This window comes from Cryptomeria japonica, chromosome 4 (assembly GCF_030272615.1).
Source record: "Cryptomeria japonica chromosome 4, Sugi_1.0, whole genome shotgun sequence".
NCBI classification, from domain to species: Eukaryota; Viridiplantae; Streptophyta; class Pinopsida; order Cupressales; family Cupressaceae; genus Cryptomeria; species Cryptomeria japonica.
In genome coordinates this window covers 383,209,758-383,224,996 of record NC_081408.1, presented here as the reverse complement: position 1 = coordinate 383,224,996, position 15,239 = coordinate 383,209,758, and the positions used below count along the sequence as shown (strand labels likewise).

Sequence of the window (15,239 nt, the reverse complement as noted above, 5' to 3'; positions counted from 1 at the left end):
TGTAACACAAAGAAAAAGAATGGGGAACCTTTTATGACATTCCTACAAAGGTGGAGAAGTTTGTTTGCATGATATTTTTGTCCTATTCCTGACAGTGAAAAGATGGAAATTTTTATCAATAACTTGAATGACGAAATGAGTTTTGCACTTAAGATGCTATGTATTCCAAGCTTTAATAAAATGGTTGAGAATGAAATCAAAATCAAAGAAGCCTTGGTCAAGAAAGGGGTATTAAATCTTCATAGAGAAGGGAATAATTCTTCCAACAACACTGACAATAATGTTGATAAAATCAAATTTTGGAATAGAAATAGAAACATTGTGAATGATGGGATAGTGGATGCTAATACTATAAAACCCAAGAAGCCCATATTCAACTTGTCAAGTCATACCTTGACAACCAATCAGGATAATAGTAAACCAACGTTACCCTTCTTCAACTTTCACAAGAAATTTACACCTATTGGTGAACCACTTGAATCAACATTAAAAACACTCCTTACAAACAAATTAATTACATTACCAGAAGTAAGGGATTTTGAACCAAAGGTAAAACCTTCTTGGTGGAATGCCAATCATTTTTGTAAATATCATCGAAGTAAAGGACATTAGACTAATGATTGTCAATGATTAAAGAATGTCATTCAAGATTTGATAGACAATGAGGTAATAATGGTAGATGGGCAAACAACAAATGAATTACACACAACATTTAAAAATTCGCTATTGAACTACAAGAAGGATGAGACATTGACAACTAGAGATAGCAAGGGAAAGGAGAAAGTGAATTATGCCCATACTTATGATAATATGGTCAATATCATTGTAGTCAAAGAAAGATCCCAACCAAAACCTGCACACACTATTACACATAGTAAAGATAAGGTTACTTTACTAGGACCCACAACCAACACACCCTCTACTTCTAGGCAATACAACATAGTGGATCAATTACAAAAGACCCCTGTACAAATCTCAATATTGGAAATTCTAAAAATATCACCCATGCATAAAGAGATCCTAGAAAAGGCTCTAGTAGATACTACAGTCCCCAAAGACTTGGGTATTGATCAATTTCAAACCATGGTGGGACATCTTATAGCACCTCATTTCTTATCCTTTACAAAATATGATGATATGTCCTTTCAACATCCGCATAATTCTACTTTTCATATCAAAGTCTTAATTCAGAAAACCCGCGTCAAACTTGTCCTAATAGATGGAGGAGATGGCCTAAATATTTGTTCATTGAGTCTTGTACATGCATTAGGCTATTCTAAAGATGCAATTGATCCTCACAAAAATATAACAATAAAAGCATATGGTGAAGAAGAGTGTTCCTCCAAAGGGGTTGTAGTGTTGCCAATCAGAGTGGGACATGCGCAAAAGGTTATAGTATGTCAAGTGCTGGACATTAATTTGTCTTATAACATACTTCTAGGAAGACCTTGGATCCATGATATGCAAGCTATCCCTTCAACTTACCATCAGTGCTTCAATTTTCCTTATGAAGGACAAGAGATCACCATTCCACCAGATTCAAACCCATTTCAGTGTTGCAGTAACCTGAAGCTCATTCAAGAGATCATTGTTCCACATAATAGAGAAGCATCCTCTACTAATACACCACCTAAGTAAAAAGTGTTTTCTTTAATCTTATTGAGATTTGAGAAAAAGATGCAATTGGAAGACAAAGGGCCAGGAGAATATTCACTACCAAACCTACCAGACTCTCTGAGATCTTATAGCAAGCCATCAAGTTCAAAAACACAACCTGTCTCAGAACCAAGTAAAGTCCTAGATGGATCATTTGTCAAAGCTGGTACCTTAGCTAAAGATACTGATGACAAGGATGTTTTGTAATAGTTATACAAAGATGAGGCAAAATCCCAACCAGAAGTCAATAATGTTAGTATCCCAATAGAGCAATAATGTTAGTATCCCAGTAGAGCAATATGGAAAAGGATATGATATCATGAGAAAGATGGGATACGATGGCAGTGGTCTTGTGGGCATAAGAAAAGAAGGTATTTCAGAACCAATACAACCTCCTTCACAACTTCCTAAGGATAAATCAGGATTAGGTTATGGGAAGAATACTATAGATCCACAACAAGAATCCTCATCTCATAGGCAACAAGAGAAAGAATGTGAATGACAACAAGAAGAACTGGCCATTCAGGGAGAAGAAGAAGTTGCACATAAACAACCTTTATGAGCAAGAGGCTACTAACAACCTTTATGAGAAAATCTTCAGATTACAATATTCTAGTGAAATAGATTCCAATGAGTGGGAATGGGGCTCTTACCAATCTGGGGATTCTTCTTAAGAGTCATGCTATATAAAATATGTAGACATCGATATAGTCCACTTGTATGTAGGGCAAACAATAGGGTATAGAACACTCAAATAGGAACTACAATGTATCGATGTTGACTCTAGTGAGGACGATCAGGATCTAATAGCCAAAGGTAATTCTAAGGAAAATAACATCTTAGACTTAGAAATAGTCATTAAAGACTTAGATATCTCTATCATGACCCTTAATGCTCTTGACACACAACAACCCAATGATCCATTACCATTAGTGTATCCTGATCTTATTGATTGGGACAATGAAGGACCCATTGAGATAGAAAACTTCCCTGATGATCATGTCATTTCCTTATACCTCAATGCAGTCGAACCTACAACAACTTCCACTAGTGAATTTGGTAACGCGTCTTGTACTCAAGGGGGTGCCAAATCTCTTAGTTGCAAAAGTGAAAAGAAAAAAAACAAATATTAGGTCTAATGCTGAAAACTAGTTAATGTAAATATTAGATCAAGAAAAAGTAAAAAGAAAGGACGTATCCAATGGTGAAAACCTCCTTGAGGCGCCATAGGATGAGAGATTTGACACCTTACCTGAGTATTTCCAGGAAAGATCTTCAATATTGATTAAACCAACTAAAGCAGTCAACATTGGAATGCCAAATCAGTCAAAGATTCTTTATCCAACAACATCATTATCAGAACAAGAGAAACATGACTATATGGCATTCTTCAAAGAAGGACAAGTCAATTTTGCGTGGTCATATGCATATATGCCAGGATTAAATCCATATCTCATCATGGATCACTTGAATGTTTCTCTTGGAGTAAAAATAGTAAAGAAAAAGCTAAGAAAAATGCATCCTCATATACCCATATTGGTCAAAGCAGAATTGAAGAAATTGCTAGACGTAGGATTTATCAGACTAGTAGCATATCCAGAATGGGTATCAAATATAGTTCCTATTTCTAAGCCAAACAAAAGTATTAGGGTATGCACAAACTTCAAAGGTCTTAATAAGGCATGTCTTAAAGATGATTTTCCTTTACCAAACATAGATATCATTGTGGATTTGACAGTTAGACACAAAATGTTTTCTCTTATGGATGGTTTCTCAGGCTACAATCAAATAAAAATAGCACCATAAGATCAAGAGAAGATGACCTTCACATGCCCATGGGGTAATTTTTGTTGGAATGTAATGCCTTTTGGAATCAAGAATGCATGAGTTACCTTCCAAAGAGCAATGAAAATGATTTTCCATGACATAAGGCATACCTTCATGGAAGATTATATTGATGACCTATTGGCTAAGTCTTATACTAGAGAAGCACATCTAGAAATACTAGTAAAGGTCTTTGACCGCTTGGAGAAATATAAAATAAGGCTGAATGCAAAGAAATGTGTATTTGGTGTCACATCAGGTAGAATTCTGGGTTACATTGTTTCAACATGAGGCATTTAAGTAGATCCAGACAAAGTTAAAGAAATCATGGAAATGGAATCACCCAAAAATATCAGTTAGTTAAGATCACTTCAAGGGAGACTTCAGTCCATTAGAAGGCTCATATCCCAACTAGCTGATAGTGTCATCCTTTCACACACTTGTTTCATAATATTGTTCAATTCAAATGGGATGACACTTTTGAAGAAACTTTTCATGCAATAAAGGAATATCTAATGAACCCACCTATCCTAATGTCACCAATTGAAGGCAACCCGTTATTATTGTATATATCAGCCACTGATGTATCATTAGGAGCTCTGTTAGCACAATTGGAACATGAAGGAAAAGAACGAGCCATTTATTACATCAGCAAGATCTTAGTCAGATATGATCTCAACTACTCATTGATTGAGAAGGCATTCTTAGCAATGGTGTTCACATCCCAAAAAATGAGATAGTATATGCTAACCCATTCAGCGAAGCTGATAGCCAAAATTGATCCATTGAAATATCTTTTAACAAGGTAGCCTTAACAGGTAGATTAACAAAATGGGTAATGATCATGAGAAAGTTTGACATTGAATACATTGACAAAAAAGATATAAAAGGACAAGTGATTGTTGACTAATTAGTAGAAGCACCAGTCCAGGATGATCATCCAATACATGTTGAATTTCCAGATGTTGATGTTCTCACAATCACTAAGCAAACATGCCAATTGTATTTTAATGGTTCTTACATACAACATGGATCAGGGGCAGGCTTGCTATTTATCACACCTCAAGGTCATACCATCCCAAAAGCAAATAAACTAACTTTCCCTTGCACCAATAATATGGCAAAATACAAGGCATTAGTAACAAGAATCAAGATGGCTTCAGAATGGAATATCACACATTTTCAAGTTTTTGGAGATTCTCAGCTAGTCATCATTCAAGTCAATGATGATTATGAAACCAAACATAAAAATATAATTCCTTACAAGAAGATGATGGATGAATTTAGAAGATATTTGTAGACATTTCTTTTGAGAAGATCCCGAGGAATGACAACAAAGCAGCTGATGTCATGGTTACAATTGTCTCTCACTTCAAATACAAGAAAATCAAGATTGTTATGAATTCCTGATGGAAGAACTGTTTCACCCTACTTATGATTGTCCTGATTCCCAAATCATATGTCACCTAGTAGGACCCGACTCCTCTCATTATGGCCAAATTTATACCTACTTGAAAGACGATACCCTTCCTCTTGACCTATCAAAGAATAAAAAATGAAACTTTATTTGACAATTCACTCGTTACACCATTGTCACATATACTTTATATAGACGAGGTCTAGATTGTTGGTGTCCACCCTTGACTTGACCTATTTTGACTAGAGTTGACTTTTATTTCAAGCTTGATAGACTTATCTAGACTATATTTGATGATTTGGATGATGATTACTCATGTGTTTCAGTTACTTATTATTGATGTTAGACATGTGCTATTTTTATGATCTATATGGATATTGATACTATCGATATTGATCATGTGATTTGATGAATGTATGTGCTCGATGGATTCTATATGCTTACTATATGATGGATTGTTTATAGATTATATTTATCATGGTTTTGATGATGATTATGATTTTACTAACCCTATTTCATGATTACTATTACCAAATTTTTATCACATCTAAATTTGGTGACCTATATAGGTCTTATGCATTGCAGATAAAAGGTACACAAAACATTCTTCCAAAATTTATAAATAAATATGTATGCCATACAAGTATCTTATTTCCAATGTGCAATGTATGAATCAACAAAGATATACATGAATAAAACATTTGCATGTAATACATTTTTATTTTTAAAGAACAAACTATTTACAAGATCCCACACAAGCCGTGGGAGTAGATGAGAAAAGATCACATTGATCATAGAAGAGTAAACACAAAAGAAACATAAGAATGTATGAAGAAGGGAAAGAAAGAACCCATCATTGCCTAAATAGGTTGATGAGTTTTGCAGAAGAATCTTATGATCAACTTCGTTGGTTTGAGCATCTCATTGTCTACTCCATGAGATGACCTGAAATAGAGAGATAAAATGGTTTTGTTAGAGCTCTGGGTTATTACTTTCACTCCTACATACACTATGCTACTCCTAGTGTTCCTACACCGCTATATCAGATTTAGAACATAAGAGATCAATGCAAAAAAGATGCCATGAGATATCAACGAGAACTGTGTTTTTATCTAGCTTGTTTGTTTCATGTATAGATATAGGTTTTAATTTTAGAAATATCATGTATGGTTAAAATGGGCTCCTGAAGGGGTTGAGCTTAGCATACATGTCACTACTTGCAGGGTGACACAAATCAGCTATCAAACAATGAGCACAACTGTATCCATGATCCCATATATTGGAATTCAATGACAATAATAAACTGTCATCCAATGTCAACACATACAACAATGAATAAAGCTATGTTCCGTGATCAACAAGTGACCAAAGACACCATAAGAGTAAAGGCAAGTATACAAACTCATAATTTGAATCATAACAGTAAATAGTAAAGCATGCAATAATAACAACAAGCAGAGAAGACATCCATTGATAGGGGTAGTCACAACCTTATAACTCTCAGGATAGTATCAAGAGAACAATCATAGATGCACTGGATGTTCATAGAGTTGAGATAATCCTTCAATGCCTAGATGAAAGCATGAGACAAATCTAAGAAAGGAAGTGTTTAAGTTCTTGTCTTGTCAACAACACAGTCACTGTGAATAAAAAGATATTTCTACTCAAGAAAACAAATAATTCTTTGAAGGCACTAAAAAGACAATGAGAAAGGTTATACACAACATTGCTATCACCAAGAATCCTCAAGACAGTGGTTGAACTGAAACAATTATCTCAGAGTGTATACACAGTCATGCTAAGGGTTAACAAAAAAGACAGTCATCTTTGATAGATAAGGATTACATTAATGACACAATTATACAATCATTATCAAGAAGACATAACTATTCGTCAAAGGAAGGACAATTATATAATGATAAAAAAATCAGCATGGAGTCACATTGTGCATTCATTGTCTTATAGCATTGAGTCATGATGAGCATAGTAAAACTTTCAAACCAAACCTAGAACTATCAAAGATGTATTGTGTAGTGACAAACTCAAGATCAAAGAGTAGACAGTATGAAAATCACAAAGGTCTTAAAGCCTCCAAAGAGAAGTAATATCCATAAATGACAATGAGCATAGTGCAAAGCTAATGTTGCACCAGTCAAATCAACAAATTAATGAAAATAGCAGTCATCTATGGAGCCAAACAATTTACAAAGAATGAAAAAAGCTTGAATGCATAGAACAATCATATGTGCCAAAATGACAGCAAATAGGATAACAAATCATAAAGTAATGAATACCTCAAAGACAATTGTGAATAATGAAAAACTTTTGACAATCATCTGCAAGTATCAAAAGTATAGTTCACATGGCAGGCTTTTATATGCATGACATGATCATCAAAATAAAAAGTCTTGAAAGCATTGATATATGAACAACCACTTCATACTAATAGAGGAGTTACTACTGGAACAAAATCAGAAAAAGGAGCAATATTGGTGTTAGCAACATAGTATCTCATTACAGTAAAATGTTGAACCTATACAATGGTAGTCAATGATCCTCAATAAAGAAATAAATGAACAATGAACAAAACATCATATATTCATAACAGTGACAACAAGAAAAGCAATACATTTTCTGATCTTAATAGCATCTACAACCATTCACCCTAACAGAGATATATTCATGAAGAGTTCAAAGATCACAGTGACTCACAGTCAATTCAAGAAAATACAAAGATACAGAATAAATGACGATCTTAGTCAATGGACCATGATCTCCATTAATCTATAGTCAAATCAATCATTTGCAGAAAAGGTACAATATTGAGGTATGTTGTTTGATGGTAGTAAATAACAATTGCCATGAGGTTGCACACACAAGGAAGATCATGTTTATTTGCAATAAGGGGTACATGCACAATCACTATCACATCTTTTTTGGAAAGCTGACCTTCTTACACAATGTAGTCACAAACTTCAGACACAACATGACAAGGTTATAGCTAACAAATTATAGTCAAAAGAGCTCATCTAGTGTTCAATTCAATGATAAAGACACCAAAAATAAAAAGATCAATATCATATTGACTGATATTTTGCATCAGAGCAAAAAATATAGTCATGTACAGTGAATTAAAAAGAGTTCTTCAAAATGACAGACAATAATATTTCATAACAAGCAAAGTACCAAATGAGCAAGCATTTCCCAGTCCACATGAACAGTAAGAAAGTAGCTAAGCCCGAGATAGAGCATCTCTAGTAGAGATAGTTACAAACATGTGTAAAGAGCAGCATAACAATTATGATGATTTGTTTCATTCACCAAATAGGAGATTGCAGTTTATCATAGATTAGCACTTATGAAAGAAAGAATTCCAATAGATCAAGTAATGATGAGTATACATTTTGTGTCACAATAGTGATATCATTGAACAATTAAACAAGCTAACAATGGCCAAGTATCACTAAAAACAAAGAACAGTCTTAGGGACAATGAATAACATATTTGGTATATTTCGAGATAGTCAATAAAATTAATAAAGGGACAACAATGGTTCCTCATAATTACAATTGATTTTCAGTGAGTAGTGATCAGGGCAACTAAAGATAGTCTGTTGGTACATAATTCTCTTCTATCAGTCAGGACACTAAGATGTATAGAGCTTTAAAGAGATAGAGAAACACTGTCAAGTATGCATACCACTAAAGATGGAAAGCCCATACTTTAGAATCAACTCATCAGGAAAATGTAGTCCCAACTAACCCAATACACAAGGACATTCACACATTCCCTGCCATAGAACAAAAATAAGACCTTTTTGAGGAATGTGTAGCAGTCAAGGAACAATTATGAGATGACAACCATATGTTGACAAGATAAAATGGGTTAAATCACATATTCATCTTAAGTCAGTGTACAACCCACTAAACAGTGAATCAAAAGCAGTCATGAGGAATGTATAAAAAGCCATAAAAAATCATCATTTCAAAGCAAAGACATTTTCAAAGAAAAGGGATGAACAATATTTAAAGGTAAAATGCCAAGACCAGTCACAGTTAGAGCATTAAAAGGATATAGTCATAAACTAAAAGTTTCAACTTTATAGTAGTTATAATATATTTGCCATAAAGGATACTGCTATTATATAGTTGGAAACATGCACACTTCATATCCAACATAATGCCAAGGAACATAAGGTAAGGTAATTAGAGCATGAAGGGTGAAACCAATAGTCTAACATTTTTATGAATATAAAATATAGTGTAGTCATGAAAGTTCATGAAAGAAAATAATTGTCATGGTCTTTTAACTTAGAAAATATAGTCTTAATAGCAGTCTTCAAAGATAGAGAATTGGTACAGAATGAAGACTAAAAGCGCAATAGTATATCTGAAACAAAGGAAAAACCATATTAGCATAGAACAATCTCAGTAGCCATAAGGATTATGATATTGAAAGACACATATATCATATCTAAAAGATAGGCAAGTATTCCATTCACACTTAGACCCTATCACAAGTGAATAACAAATCAATGAAGAAATGTCAAGTTCGAACCAATACATAAACTTGACCCAATAACAAGGAATATAAGGGTTTAAAATGTCAAATCTATGAATAGAGAAAAAGCCACAGAAATGAAAGTTATGACTTTCAAATAGTGATCAGTCACTCAAGGTTTTGAAAAGATGAATGAACAATAAGAAGAAAAGAGAGAGGAAGTGCGGCCATAAGGAAGCTTATATCAGACTTGAATGTTAGAGAAATGTAATGCCCCGCCAAGAAACCCCTAAGGGTTTAAGTTAAAAAAACACTCAATTAGAGTGCAAAATTTTATTTTATTTATTTTTCTTTAAGTAATAATTAAGAGCGTTAATGAAAAGTTACAATATTAAGATGGGATGCAGTTATCTCAAAGTTATCTATAACTAGATAACACAGCGGAAGGCTAAATGATCCTAAGAGGTTTCCCAACGCGATTACACAACCCTTACACCTAACTCAACTTGCGTCGTTAGATTCCATTAAACTAGATATCTTAATTACGAGCTAATACATAGATCTTAATTACCAATGTGTTCAAAGATATGACATCTTAAAATTTTAGGAGGCGTTCGTTTACTTTGGTGGTTAGGAGGCCATTGAGGAGTTATTTATTCAATGCACTTAATTTCATAATTACATTAAGTGGCCCCCAAAAGGGTTCATGTGTTTAATATAATGAAGTTCATTCCTTGGGTTTGTGGTACCCATTCACAATTGATTTCATCCTTTAATGTTTAAAAAATATGCCTATGAGTTTCATTCATTTAAGGTTAAACTACGATTAGTAAAGCGAGGATTCCTTCATTTGATTTTTAAAATATTCACCCACATTTGATATATTTTTTTTTAAATATTAAAAAGTATGGTTAATAAGAGAAGTTCGTTCCTTAAGGATTAACTACAACTAAAAGAGTGAGGCCCCCTTCATTTGATCTCATGCTTAGCCAACTGATGAGTTGAAGTTCTTTTACGAAAGGTATAATGTGAGTAGCCATAGGAATTCATTTGGAGTTTTTAAAATAATACTACTAGATGGCTTGAATCATTACGTTGAAAATGTATTGAGCCACAAGAGTTCATCCTTTAACTTTAAGATATAGTTAGCTAGATAATATCTAACATTTCAAGATTAGAGTATAAGTTCCAACAGATGCTCTTTCATTAGGATTGAATTACAATTATCTTGTTGCAAATCACTTTTTTTTTTGTTAAATGAATATAAGGTGAAAGAGATTCTTTTATTAGATTTAATGTATCAACAACTAATTGAATCCCTTCTTTTCCAGTTCATCTTTAACAATCATAAGGAAATTCATTTGTTGGGGTTATAATTATGGTGGACTAGTTGAGTTTCGCCAATTACCAAGTTAAATTTCGGTAAGGTTAATTTGTTAAGATTAAACGTAATTGACCAAACAACTATATCCAATATAATGAAACATAATTAACATGACGTTTCCCATTCTAGTTCAATCTTAGCAAGCATGAGTGATTCCTTTTATAAAGATTAACATATGGGTTTTCTAGTTGGGTTCACCCGGTTATAGAAATAATCTGGTGAGGATTAATGTTAAGATTAAAACGTGAAATAACTTAACAAATTCATCCTTTGCAATGAAGCATAATTAACATGGCGTGAATTCATTCACTAAGGTAAAAAGATAGATGTTTTTATGATGTTCAACCTTTTAATCTCAATCTGGGAAATATGACATAAGTTTTAACTTTGTTTTCCCTTGTACATTCAATCCATTAACATACTTATTAACAAATTAATCCAATGAAGTAATTCTAACTAGATTTCTTCCACTATTACAATTTAAATTACATTATCAAATTACTTTTTTTTTTACAACTTTAATTACAATATTTTAAATGCTTGCCATAACCATGATTCACGAGGTTTTATGAACTTACATAACTAAATTTATCCATATGAATAATGTCATGCACTTTAATTTGAATTCATTAAATTTCCACCATACACTCATGCAAGAATACAACCATTCATGATAATTTAAAACATAAAACAAAGCACGCTATAAACATCACATAACACAGATATGATCTCGGAGTTCACCCCGAATGGGCTACATCTCCGGGTCTGCTCAACTGCAAGACCCCTTTGGTATTTAATATAGTTAAGGTTACATATTTACATGTCTTTACAATCTTGCCTTTTTGGCGATCACAACCATACTGCAAATGACCATTTCAGTCAGTAAATACAACTCTACAAGTTTTCCAACTAGGTTCACATAAACGTAATCTTTTCTCATTCGGGTATTTTACTTAATCCTTAGATACACATCACTGACATTGTTGGTCTAGAACTATACACTAGTACCCCCCAAAAATTTATAAATTCCCTTGCATATATTTAAAACAAGTATATGTAAATCTCAATTTATATCTATCCGATTAAAATTGTCGTCTGAACACTAAGGGTTAATTCATGAAATGTATTCGTTACGAAGGGACCAAGAGGCCACATGTGATTAATATTATATGTTGATATAAGAAATTCCTAAGATATCATTTGTTAATTAACCACATTTAACCATAGTTTATGATTAGTAATTATCAATGCCAGTTATAGAAATCAGAATGTGGCAAAAAGAAAGCATGTATCTCGATATGAGTTTTCGAGCTTCCAATATTCTAAATTCCATATATTAATCATTACTCAGCTTAAATAATATTAATTAAATAAGGGAGAAAAAAAAAAAAACTAAATTTAAATAATAACAAAGACTCCATATAAAGTCAATATAATGTTTTTCCCCTCTTTTTTTTTTTTCATTTATTAACATATCGTAAATTTATTATTTTATTATTTTCTTTTGTTTAAAACAATTAAAAAATAAATAAATTAAAAACTAATTTAATAAACAAAAGTTTTTTAAAAAAAAAACAAGGCATATTGAAACTGGGGTTACCCACGTGGAATACCACGTGGGCCCCCTTGGTAGCCACGCTACCATTGGTAGCGCTGCTACCAACTAGTAGCAGGCTGCTACCCTTGGTAGCGCTGCTACCAGCTGGTAGCAGTAGCTACCCTTGGTAGCGCTGCTACCAGCTGGTAGCAGTAGCTACCATGGTAGCGATGCCTCCTCCCAGCGATGGGGGGGGGCATAAAATAGTTTTTTTTTTTTAATATATATTTTTTCATTTTTGTTTTATTTTATTTTCAAAAAACATTCACTGGTAAAATAACAGTACCAGATCCAAATTTTTTACCATTGCAGACCCAGACCAAACTGCCTGAGTGCAGTCCACAATTTGCCAAATGAATATATATAGATATTTTATTTTTTTTTAAAACAAAAAGAACAATATAAGTAAGTAATACAAACAAAATGTATGATTATATCACCAAAACACAGTCTGAAATCACAAATTTAAAGTATTTTCCAGCAACCCCATTTTTTCAAAAAAAAATACAAAAATAGTCACAGCCCTTTCTTCTCTTTCTCAAAATATCCCAAAAACCATGGCCAATCTTAAAACCAAGAACAACCAAGCCTCCAACCAAACTGAAAACTAAATCTAAAAGAAAACACTCATGCAACAAAAAGGGTAGATTAAAATTTCTTACATCCAAACGCTTTCCGGGAAGGGATTTTGATGAAGATGAGCTCCCAAATCAGCTGCTCTCTTTCCTCATCCCTCTCCAAAATCCCCAATCTCCCTTGCAAGAACCATGTTTTTCCAAAAAAAGACCAAGGGCCAAGAAGCCCCCAAAATGCTTACAAAACAAGATTAAAAAGAAAACCCTAATTTTGCCCTAATTTTAAATTTCGAAATTAGGCATTTTTAAAAAAAAAATAAAATGAATGAAAATCCCAAATGGAAGTCATTCCTTTCCATTATTTATTAATCTTATTTGTTTTCCCTTATTAGAATTAAAATGCTTCTTTTTTTTTTTTTTAATTGAGTTTTAAATTTTAATTCCTCAATATTAATTTTTGGCCTACTTTTATAATTCGGAACTATTGACCAAGAAGGCGTTTTTGATTAATTTAATTTTCTAAAAGTCAAACTTTTATACTATATCGGCTTTTCAAGTAAACAAAGAAATAATTTCGTTTAAATAATAATAATTTATCCCTTTTCTTCCAAAATGCGGAAATGAGTAATTTATTTCCATCTCCCAAACGACTTTAAAAATTTTCCTTTCTAACATGCATAATTTATTAAAATTGTAGTTATTAAAATTAACTATTAAATTAACTCGCTACAACAAAATAAAGCGACATTTTTAAATAAAAGACTAATCTAATACAAGAGTCTTATTTATTCTAATTTCTCAACTACAAATGCGTAAATGTCGCAAATGTGTAAATGAGCATGCTATCCCAAGTTAAATACCTTAAGTTTGCTACATTAATAATTTAAAGCAATCTCTTAAATTAGTGATTAATCATATAAAAGAAACTACCTATTTAAATTCCTATATCACTATTGTGTACGCCTACTCATTAATTTTGAATTTAATACTTAGGATAACAAACCTCACTTACCTCTCGCAAGGCACGCAAATCGAGGAAGTCCTCCAAGTCTCTTGACATGCATCCCAATGAAAAACAAGCCCCACGAATCCACGCACGATGCTCACCTAACCATGGCTAAGGCAAGACGAGAGTTATATGACCACTAAATCCGAATTCTAAAGATGAAGGAGCATACTCAACCTTGCAAATTCCAAAGGAGATGAACCTTGCCCTAAGCGGTGTCGTACCTGCCATCTCCTGCACCCATGAATTCATACAAGCATGCATATACATATACATATTCAATGAAGGCGTTAGCTCAAGATTCAACACAAGGGTTAGGAACAATTACATTTACACGAAAATCGATGCGAAAGCACAATAATTAAGTATGCACAGTTATTTATATTATCTAAACTACACATTTCACCATGGTTAACCTACCTTTCAAGAATGCCACATAGGAAGTCAATCATGGTCAAACGGGTTTTACAAGTCTAACTAGGGTATGGGCATTACAAGAAAGAAAGTTACAGTCAAATGACTATTTCTTGTCAAATATACAAATGGCCTTGGGGTATGATGATAGTGAAGAGAGTAGATATCAGATATAAACCCTACAAAATCCGTGAGAAAACAACTTTTAGGGTTTTTTTATTAAAACTATAAAAAAAGAAAACCTAATTCATTATACATACAAAACGAAAGCAAAGTTTCCGCTTTTCTTTTCTACCAAAGTGCAGATAGAAAGACAAAGATAAAAAAAAAATAGTGCATACCACATAAAGATTTGCAAGAAAAACCTTTGTTCGATCTCTAAAACCCTAGCTTCAAAGTGCATGGCGGCCGCAGTAAAAGTATTCTCAATCAAAAGCCAGAGAGTGCAAAAAGTGTAAAAAACAATGCAATTTACGGTTCGATTATGTATTGCACGCCCTATTTAGAAATATGGTTTCTTTTATTTATTTTAAAAAAGGAAAACAAATTTTGCATGAATATGCCTATGTCAAAGACTTATGTCTTTCGACATTAAGGTATGTATTGAGCCCTAAATAAAGAGTAAAATGACTTATTCCAAGTCTTACTTTCTTTATTTTATAATTTTAATATAATTTAGTTAACGCTTCACTTCACTTAATTAAATTATATTAAAATTATAAAATATCATTTATCTAAAAAGTAGTAATAATTTTAGTCTAACATTTATTAAAACAAATTGTTTTAATAAATAGTAAAATAAAATTATTTTAAAAAAAAGGAAAGTAAAGCAATAAGTCTAACTTGAACAAAAGGGGAGATTCTTT

The 15,239-nt window shown here is 32.7% G+C and overlaps 1 long non-coding RNA gene across 1 annotated transcript; it reads right to left on the bottom strand.

The window, feature by feature from the left end:
• Nucleotides 1-5,582: 5,582 nt before the first annotated feature.
• Nucleotides 5,583-14,924, bottom strand: LOC131047661 (uncharacterized). The gene is made up of 2 exons (XR_009106274.2): nucleotides 14,715-14,924; nucleotides 5,583-5,842 (listed from the first exon to the last, which is right to left on the bottom strand). It is a non-coding gene; the product is annotated as an uncharacterized LOC131047661 (long non-coding RNA).
• Nucleotides 14,925-15,239: the final 315 nt, after the last annotated feature.